This window comes from Erpetoichthys calabaricus, chromosome 6 (genome assembly GCF_900747795.2).
Source record: "Erpetoichthys calabaricus chromosome 6, fErpCal1.3, whole genome shotgun sequence".
Taxonomy (NCBI): Eukaryota; Metazoa; Chordata; class Cladistia; order Polypteriformes; family Polypteridae; genus Erpetoichthys; species Erpetoichthys calabaricus.
In genome coordinates, this window is record NC_041399.2 from 186,645,882 (window position 1) to 186,657,065 (window position 11,184).

The 11,184-nt window shown below is 37.9% G+C and overlaps 1 long non-coding RNA gene across 1 annotated transcript in view; it reads right to left on the reverse strand.

The window, feature by feature from the left end:
* Positions 1 to 8,403, reverse strand: part of LOC127528413 (uncharacterized) — a 52,355-nt gene extending 43,952 nt beyond the window's left edge. Inside the window, exon 1 of the long non-coding RNA XR_007935311.1 lies at positions 8,242 to 8,403. This is a non-coding gene — a long non-coding RNA (uncharacterized LOC127528413). The remainder of the gene's footprint in view (positions 1 to 8,241) is intronic.
* Positions 8,404 to 11,184: the final 2,781 nt, after the last annotated feature.

Consider the following 11,184-nt stretch of genomic DNA (forward strand, 5'->3'; position numbering starts at 1 on the left):
AGTGCAAGCCTAGAGGGAGGTGTTCCTCTGCTAAAAATGGACAGTCACCATGTGTACATCTCATGAGCTCTCTAATGGCAACAGGACTGTTTAACTTTCTATTCCAGTAAATGGCAAAGACTTTAGTTTCCTGAAGCAGTCACACATTTGTACAGAAGGATCTGCAAAGCCACTAAGCAAAAGACTTTGTCTACAAACCACTGGGTTGGATAAGGCATGTATATAGAAAGCTTAGGAATATACTTGAAAAGAGGAAACTTATAAGAGGGGCTCAAAGGTATAAGGATATGCATAATTTACCACCAATAATGTTAAATTGTAAACTGAAAGGGAATAGAACATCTGATAGTGAAGTTGGGAAGGATATAAATAATGTACAATTATGCAATAATACTAGTTAAGAACAATTAATAATCATAGCAATAGATCTAGAATAGCATCTGAGTTATGTTACAACTATTATAACTCATAAAAGGGATCAGACACCAAAGGGTGGGGTACATATAGCAACATACTGAATTTAGAAATGTTATGAGTGCCAAAGAATAGATGCTATATAGAATTATAATATAATCTGATGCTATGATACCAACTGCATGGGTTCAGTGGTATTTAGATACAACACTGATTATGTAAGACATTACAGGAGATCTCCATCTACACCACTGATGAGATATAATGATCACTATTTAGTAACACCATGTTAAATGTAACTCTTTGTCCAAATGTACTGTAACTTGTCATTGTTAATATTTACGCTGGTATTAGATGAATGGTACAGAAGCTATAGTGGTATTACATCTCTCATTTCCACAAATGATCTTGAAATGTCTACACTGTGAAGGGGGATCGAGTACCTTTTGCTTTGTGGATATGACTTTCAAGTTTTATTTTTGTCACAAATCCATTGACAAAGGGTGGTTTGTTATAGGTTTGTTATAATATTAAGTTTAATGTCACTGTCTCTGTGCAGACATTTTTAAAATCTGTTTTGCTTTTCTTTGTACATGCATAGCTGAGCCAGATTTAATACAAAGGGGCTCAGCATTTAGAATTGCCAAGCCAAACATAGGACTAAATAGCCAAAGACAGCTGCAGGAATGTATAGTCAGCCTAAAGACAGAATACTATACATCTGTCCTCTATCAGCACAAAATCTTCTTTCCTTGTTTGGAGAATGAGACAACTGCAAGTAGGCATTGTGCTATTCCTGTATTTTTGGAGGTGGGATTGTCCTTTCCTGTCCTTGTTTGGAGACCAGAGAGAAAGCCTGCACGTGGAGAAACCAGTATATAAGGCTTGAACTGCTGCCAATACACTTTGAAGCTGATGGATGGAGGATTATGTCATCTGTCCAGAAAAACTGCATAGATCAAGATCCCACCTTGATAAAAGTTTGTCATAAGCTTCCTGTTCTGTAATGCTGCATAAAGTCATCAGTAAAGAAAGCTAAAGTATATTTTTTTCTTTGATGTGATTTTGTATCGCCGTAGCACGAGGGATATCGCCTTTTAATATCATCTCTATATTTTTCGGTTACTTAACACGCCGCAATTTCATAAGAACACATTTCTGGAGAGCTAGTGCCTCCTAAGGAAACAGAGGCGTCAGCTGACTCTTAAGAATTACCCAGTGCAGAGGACGTACCTGTGCTTGCTGCCCCACTGGCTTTCATAAGATGACACTGGTGATACCGTATCTTAGCCATATCGCTGGCATAAGAATCCTATTAATCTTTGTCTTGAGAAAATACCTCCAGATAGACAATGTTTTTAGTGAAAACTTCAAGCCTGCCCTCTGTTGCTGAGATGTTTCACTTACATGTTGTTGAGCCGTCGCATTTGCTTCATTTCGACATTGTGTCTCTTCATCTGTGACATTAGTACGATGTTGTTGTTGCGCGATGGCGTTTGCTGCACACAGGTCTTTCGTAGTGGAGAAGTGATGTGCATGCAAGCACTGGAAAAATGTAAAAGTGCATGCATGTGCCATCTAGTGGCTGTGGTGGAGTATGAGCAGAACGGACTGCATCATACACACACTGGTCTTTCGTTTATATAGTGTATGTCAAATTAGTGGTGCCTCTGCTTTAAGGGAAAGTGGAACACTACCTCACACTCCCCAGCAGGTTATTATTAGAGTATTAGCAGAGTATTATTCTGCCAAAATTATGTAAGTAGTAAATTCAACTCAATTTATTGTTAAAATGTTTACAGCCAAAATCAAATTTTTTCAATTTTTCATGATATACTAAATAGACTTTTTTTATCCAGAAAAATATATATTTTTGGAATATGTTAAATCTTCTTGTGCCCAGCTCTGCTAGCTTGTTTTCAGGATATTTGGGCAGGCACCCTGCCATGTTCTAGGTATATGTTGCTCATGTACAGCATGAACTTTTCAGTTTCAGTTTCAAGTGACCCATTCGTTGACTTTTTGTGATGCAATCTAAAAGGGTGTGTGAGCTTACAGTATACATTTTGCTGTCATCATTATCATGAATCACATCAATTACTTATGTAAGCCATGATTTAGCACTCTGTCCATTGAACAAAAATTGGATATTTATTAATTTTCAATTGCATTTCTGTTTTCAGTGCTGATGTTCAGATATTTTTAAATAATGTGTTTGGTGTAATGCTTTCTGAGAAAAAAGAATATGTAATTTAGAATTGGAGATAAAACGTAAGTCAAAAAATGTGTTAGAGTCAAAATGGGAGTCAGTCTTGTCTTTCATAGCAGCCAAATCACTAAACAAAGATTTAGTTAAGTTATTATTCCATACATTTCTGAAACCAAGAAGACTAAATGAAGTAATATAAACTCTGGGAAAGTTTGAGGTAGTTTCCACAATCTCAAAAGCAAGGAATTGCATGACCCAGACTATAGTAAAATTATGGCTTATAACCTCCAGGTTTAATGTGGGTAGCAACAGTAGACAAAATAAGTTCAAAATGGCAGCACCCAAGAAAAAACAAGATGGCATTGCAATAAGATGTTAAATATTTTAACAGAATAAACCCTAAATGTGGATCTTCCATATTCTAAAATTCCAAACTAGACTCAAAGAACAGGATCTAAATGATGAACAAACTCATAAAAAGTGAAAGAAAAAACACTTGGGCAGTTGTGCTGTTTGAAAAAATTTTATGTTGATTGATCTTAATTTTGTGTGATTTTTATGGTTTTACTTGGTTGACATTTAATCACCACTGGTGCTGGTAGCCTAATAGAATGTAAAATGTGGTGTCTCTGTCTCACACTATCCAACAAGATTTATCAGAGCCCATCTCCTTGCTCGGCCTCCTTCCAACGCTGCTGCTCCAATTTCCACAACTCCTTCCATGCAGTTTAGCCCTAACAATCTTTTCTTTGCTGAATCAAATGACTGCACATTCACTCTGGACCCCATGATCATCAGAGGTGACTGTGTGCAGAGGGTACAGACCTATAAATACTTGGGAGTGCAGCTGGATGATGAATTGGACTGGACTGCCAATACTGATTCTCTGTGCAAGAGAGGACAGAGCCGGCTATACTTCCTTAGAAGACTGGCATCCTTCACAATCTGCAATAAGATGCTGCAGATGTTTCTATCAGACGGTTGTGGCAAGCGCCCTCTTCTACGCAGTGGTGTGCTGGGGAGGCAGCATAAAGAAGAAGGACGCCTCACGCCTGGATAAACTGGTGAGGAAGGCAGGCTCTATTGTAGGCACGGAGCTGGACAGTTTGACATCTGTGGCAGAGCGACGGGCGCTGAGCAGGCTCCTGTCAATAATGGAGAATCCACTGCATCCACTAAACAGTGTCATGTCCAGACAGAGGAGCAGCTTCAGTGACAGACTGCTGTCACTGTCCTGCTCCACTGACAGACTGAGGAGATCGTTCCTCCCCCACACTATGCGACTCTTCAATTCCACCCAGGGGGGTAAACGTTAACATTATTCAAAGTTATTGTCTGTTTTTACCTACATTTTTATTACTCTTTAATTTAATATTGTTTTTTTTGTATCAGTATGCTGCTGCTGGAGTATGTGAATTTCCCCTTGGGATTAATAAAGTATCTATCTATCTATCTATCTATCTATCTATCTATCTATCTATCTATCTATCTATCTATCTATCTATCTATCTATCTATCTATCTATCTATCTATCTATCTATCTATCTATCTATCTATCTATCTATCAGAGGAAGGGCTGATATTAATATTTGTGCCCATTCCAAAAAAGTGTATCATAGAATGATTACCATAATATGTCACTGCCCGATAGATTGTCGACTTTACGAAAAATGGAGGAAAGTTTGTGCTAGAATCAGTTTGGTTTAAGAAGGGGTATGGGAACAAGGGACGTGATATTTTGGTTATAACCTTTGATAGAAAGGAGTTGAGATATTGGATGTGATGTGTATGAGAAAGTCTTTATAAATATATGGCCTGGAAAACTAATCAAAAATCATCAACCTTCTGGGTTAAATGATAATGATATTAGAATCACTGGCAATTATGTCTGGCTCCAAACAGCAATAATCAGACTAGAGGGACAAGTCTCTCCAGAAGTCCTTATCAAGAGAGAAGCAGAGATATATATTATCCACAACATTCTTCAATTCTTATTCCAAAGAAGTGCTATGTAGTTGTTCATGGAATAACAATGAATGGACAATTCATTAATAGACTTTGAGCATGGTGTAGCTGGCCTAGAGACTTTTGAGATTAGCCTGGATGGTATGAAATTAAACGAAACTGAAGGTAATGGTCATTAGAGAAACAGACAAAAATGGATGAACAGATATTTGTACAAAGAAGACAACTGGAGCAAATGCCTTTGATTAGATACCTAGTGTGTGTTTTAAATTAAAGACAGAACTGTGTGCGAGTGTTTTTAAGATGTATAGAGAAAAGACTTTAAGTAGCATTGGGAAAGTAATAGTTTTATGTGGCTTGAAATTAAATATAGCAATTACAATTTGTCTGTCATGGTGTATATTCGAGTTTTGCAGCATGAACATTATCAACCATTACCACTACGAAGCAGAAAGCTTTTGAGTTATCATGTTACCAGATGATGCTCAGGGTTTCATGGGTTTATCAATCCAGTAATGTAGAATGTAGTCAGAGAATGGGCATAGATATGTAATTTATTAAAATGTGTTAAAGAAAGGAAGATGGATTATTTTGGCCATATAGTGTGCAGAACTAAGCACCATCTTGTATGACTGATAATGCAGGAAATGATGAAAAGGACAAGGCAATCAGGAAGGAGCAGAACATTGTGGATGGAAACCCTTTACCACTGGTTTGGATTTATCACCCCATGGATTGTTCAGAGGAACCACCTATTGAAATAAGTGGGAGAGACTAATCACCATCATCTTCAGAGGTACTTTAAGAAGAAAACGTTCACTATTGTTCACTTCATAATTAACTTTTAGAAAACAATCTGAAAAAGAAGTTCTAAAAAGTACAATATAAATGTCACATAGACTGCACCTGGCTGCCTCCGTGGGTAAAGAAACAAGTCAGTTGTTAAATGTGTCTGAACTCTGTTGAAAAGAAATACAAGTGCTAAGGGCAAACTGTTATGTGTCAGCCTGGGTTTATATATATTTTAATTTTATCTCATTATTCTTCATATGTATATGTTCATTTTGTTATGTCGATTTTTATTATTTAATAATTATGTATTGTCTCTTTAAATGTTCTTATATTCCTTCTTTTTTATAGATAGAACCCCAACAGGCGAGGCAACCCTGATGTCACTGCTGCTGGGACCACTGAGTCAGAGAGAAGATCTCAACAGCGGGTTATTGAGTTTGTAAGTATTGCTTTTTTATTTGGTTTCTCTGGTTATTTGACTTTGGATTGCTTTTTTAGGCAAATCATTTTTGTCCTCTTTCCCTGTTTTTTTTTTCAGTTTTTTTATGTTTACTGATTTTTGTAAATAAATGTCTTCATTTATAAAGATACTCATTTTGAGTTGTCTAAATAAGACAGAGGCTTGCAGATACCCCTGTCCCTTGTAAGCATTTTTGTAAATTCTGGGAATTTATCACATTTAAAGACTTTTAAAACCATCATTTAACTTAGAGGCCTGTATGGGCCTCTGTCTGCAGGAAACGTGAACTTGGGATGGGCCTTATCTTGCAGGACAGTGGAGGTTTTGGCATGTTTTGAGGAGCATTTCAGAGGCCTTCACTCATCCTATGGTTTTAGCCTCATGTCACAACACAAATATGTCTATGCCCCATAATAACACTGAGCATATTGATCACCATGACATCAAAACAGTACAACTATCTAGAATCCAGGAAGACAAGTAACTGTCAGTCGGTAAAATAAAATAATAACTGTTAAGAAACACACACAAACATCGCAGGAGGTGTGTTTAACCAACTGAGAAAACATACACATATGCTGTAAACCTCAGACCTCAGCCCAAGTGTATAATTCTTAGCATTAGCTCTTGTTGCTAGTCCTAGAACATCTCCTTACCATAAGGTGGTTGTCTTTCCATCAGTTCAAATCTGCCCTTTTGTCATGGTGCAATGTTGAAGAAGGATAAGAATCATACTTACATTTCTCCCATACTGAATTTGCAGTACACAGCACCATTTCTGGAAAATGTCTATCGAGGCATCTCTTTGCTGTATACAGATTGCTTTGTGAATTATCCATCCACACGTTTTCTGAACGCCCTTGCCCCTGTGAAGGTTATAAGATGATTCAGGAATTAAAGGAGAGGAAAATAAGAAATAGCAGAATCCGCTCATTCCCTTTTTAGCATGCTATTCTGAAAGAAGGGGCTTTCAAAGAAAAAAACAAATATCCCACCTTCCAGCTAATGTGTGAATGCCAAGTCGAAAGTAAACCAATATGGACAGCCGACTTTGTGCTAATCTGAATATACCGGGGCTCCCGGGCTTGTCAGGGAGACGCTTTCCTATCCCTGTGCTCTGTGGACTCTCACTTGGCTTCTTGTCTCCTAGTGTCTTGTGCCATCTCTCTCTCTCAAGAGCTAATGCACAGTGATGGCGGACCTCAGGCACACAGGGTGTTGGGAAGAGGCACTTTATTCTTCAGAGCTGCCCATGGCCTGCTCAAGACGCTTTTCCTTCACCCCCACTGGGCCCATCTGTCTCATCTGCCCACTCTCAAGCTGCTTGCGGCAGGCAGCTGGCCTGTGCATTTCATTTCACATTTGCTAAAGACAGAAGAGAAATGTTTACCCTTTGAGGAGAAATCCAAGGGTCCTGCATTTAGTTTTGGCATGCCAAGTGCCAAAGAGGACACATTTGTTGAGAATATGCAGCAAACTATTGCCAGAACTCTGCTAGACTGTCACATTACATTCTAAAATCTGTGCATCTGCCACAATTAAATGTAGAATACACAATACTTGTAAAAAGGAAGAGAATTAAAGCAGTTTTGTCTGAGAGATAAGACACGTTCAAGGGTACAGTTGCCATTTGTCTAGGACAAAAATGCTCCCTGCCACAGGGCACCTTTAAATGACAAAATAGGTGCAAAATCAGGAAAAATCATTCAGGGCCACTTGCATGTTTCATTTTTATCATTTTATCAGGTGGGCTTCATCCTCATATGCTTGCAGCCAAGTGTAATTTGAAACAAACCCTACTGCATACTCTGCTCTGTGATCAAGAGAGGCCGTTTATTTATTTACTTACCTGTCCAGCTTGATGCTCGCACAGGAGTAGTTTATGTGTTCATCATTCTTCTTAACTCAAAACCCTTCGATACGTGGAACAGGTGAGCCTTTCCCAAACTCGGAAAAGTGCAACTGAGGCCAAAGGATGAAGAAAAGGTAATTCATTATAAAATCAAAATGAGAACTGATGAATATTAAGAGTATGACAAAGTAGAAAACACTGCATGAAACATTTTTAAAAAGCCAGCAGCCACTCTGGGCCTAACTAACTGGGTCAGTCCCCTCATGATCAGCAGTATGGCTGGTACATATGCCCAAGCCTTTGTGCTGCTAACAAGGACTCCTTCTTTTCACCTCACCAAGATGTCTGAGTACCGTATATACTTGTGTATAAGTCGAGTCTTGAAACCCGAAAAATCAGTCATAAAATCAGAGGCCAACTTATATGGCCGTTCAAAAATGTGATAATTCATTTTTTTTTAACATCTTCTTGCTTCCTCCAGTCTCTCACCAGTTTCTCAGATACATTGAATTTTGCTGCAGCAGTGCAGTTACCAATTTCTTTCTCCACTTCAACGTCTTTTAATTTAAAACCAGCTTCATATTTTCTTCTGATCGAACGCTCCATCGTAGATAACAGATGCTCTTATGATAAAGGTGTATGAGGGTATGAGATGCAAAAAACACAAATCAATGCAAACATCGCTTCAGAATATTTTGGGTATTACCGTGTGGTCACGTAGGCACAATATATAGAAAAAAAGGCAGTGTGCTCGGTGGTTATTCTCTAAGGTGGGCGTTAATATATTATAATCTCTTGGACCAATAACGTGAGGTTTCCACATTCAACTTATATGACAGACATAATAAAATACCAGAAATTATATTCTAAAATCAACTTCCAATTTATCTGGGGGAGAACTTAAACACGAGTATATACGATACATTGCTCTCTCTTTCTTCTATCAGTCAAAAACCTTGTCTTTTTTATTAATATTGAGTTGCATTTGCTTTGTAGTGTTAGAAAAATGAGCTGATAACCTTTTAGATTTTGCTTGAAATGCAAAAAAAAAAAAAAAAAAAGAACACATTGATAATGCTTTGTATTTGGTTTGTATTGTTATAAAGAACACTTTGAAAATGTTCTGTTAGTAAATGGCTAATATGAGACTAAGGTTGCGGAGGGGCTCATTAGAGTAGCTCCTCACACGCTGTATATAATGGAGCACTTGACCACGATGACTACTACTACTACTACAGTTACGACTGCAGACCAGCAGACCAGAGCTGACTCAGAACTGTCCATCTGTTCAGCACACATACTTGTAGTATGTGGGAGTAAAAGTATAGTACATGGAGAAAGACCCACTTATACACCAGGGGAATGTGCAGAATTCACATGTGATAGTCAAGATCTATTTTGTCCAAAAAAATGTTGTGCACTTGTTTGTGGACCCTATGATTGCCCTATTATCTGCATTCCTAGTGAAGCTCAATCCAATTCTGTTATGTGTCCATGTGATTTTGTTAAAATCTGAAAGTATATGTTGGTGTCCACAACACTTTACAGATTCACTGTAAACAAAAAGTGTAGCATTGTGTTATATAATGATTTGTAAAGTCCTTTGTTGTAAAGGTGCTACGTAATTCACATTAATGATCATGAATATGCTCTTAATTGGCATTTGATTACAATCTAAAGAATTTTCTTCAAACATTCTCACAGCTCACTCCAAACATAATGAGTCTAGTATATTTTGTCTTGATCCTTATGTTATTCTTGTAACCTTCATATACACTCCCAGTGTTCACAGTGTGATAATTTATCTAGGTAAACTATTAGACCCATTACTACCATCATTATAGACCACTAGACCAGTAAGTCCAGAGCTAACCATAGGGAATATAAGAGCACGCAGCAGTTATCAGGAAGATTAAAAGACAGTTGGAGAGAAAAATTGCAGAATAGGTGAAAAATTACCCAAATAGATTCTTTAAATATTTTAATAGTAGAAGAACACTCAACGAAGAGCTGAACAGTATGATATATGGTAATAGTGAACGTGAATAGACATATAGTGAAATAGTAAATGTTTTGCAGTTTATTAAAGTTGATATATGTGAAGAAGTAACCTTGCAGAAGTAAAAGGGGACTACTTAGGATACATTTAATGACTTGGAAACTTTAGAGGGTACTGCTTGGATTAAAAAGGCTGAAATCTACCAAATCACCAGGGCCAGATAACCTTTATCCTTGAGTGTTTAGGGACGTTACTGAGCATATATAAACCTCTGGCAAATATTTTTCAAAAATCTCTGCACATTGGGGAAATTCCACAAGACTGGAGGCTAGCAAATATCCTGTTGTTTAAAAAAGGTAATTGGGCTGATCTAAGAAACTGTAGGCCAGTAAGCTTAATGTATATCACAAGTAAATTAATGGATTGAATTATCAAGGAAAAGATCAAGTCACACATGTCTAGAAAAGAAGGATAAGCACATATTCACCATGGATTCAGACTAGAAAAGCTGTGTTTCTCTAGGAAGCAACAAAAGAATACAATCAGAGAGGTGCATATGATTTTACTTATCTTGCTTTTCAGAATTCATCACATGAAAGATTCATGATCAAGCTAAAAGAAGTAGGTATTTGGGTGCAGTCTGTGGATGGGTACAAACTGGGTTATGTTAAAAGTAATGTCTCTTAGAGATCAGTACTGAGGCTGCTACTCCATTTAATATACATAAACGATCTGCATAAGACTATAAAAAAAGATTGTGAAGTTTGCAGATGATACCAAAGTAGCGGAATGACAGATTTTACAGAATCAGCTAAAGTTTTACAGATGGGCTGGGACAACATAAAGGCAGTATCACTTTAGTTTAGGTGTCCCTAATACGCTGTACTTACCTTATAATTAGCTATATAGTTACAGAGTAACTAGGTGTTATTAGCTTGTACTTATTGTGTAATACAGTATAAGGCTATAATTAAGTACTCAATTTATTCAACAATTTTTATAAGTACAAGTCAAGTCAAGTCAAGTTGGGTAGCATGCACTGGTGCAGTGTGTTGCCTCACCCACTACACGACGAAACAACTTGGGATCCCGGTTTGCAACCCCCCAGGCAAACAGGCAGACCTGTCCTGGGTATGACGTCAAACTGCATCCAGCCCTGCAAGCGGTCCCCCAACTTGCAGGGAAATCATGGGGGATGGTGGCAGGATTGGCACTCCAGCCATCGTAAAAAAAACTTCACACAGCTCCGAGACGACAGAAAAGACTCCTTTTTGCTCTCCGCTGGAGTAGCTCTGCATCATGAAGGGAATGGGGGAAAGCCCTCAGGAGCCCCATCCCCGGAAGAGTCGAAACTGCTGGAGAGTCAATAGGGTCAGGTCTGCATGGCAGCACTTGGGTACAAATTTTTAATAAGTACCTATGTATATAACTTGTGGAATAAAAATTACGATTGAGTGCTTAACCACATCGTTATATTGTGTTACACAGTAAAT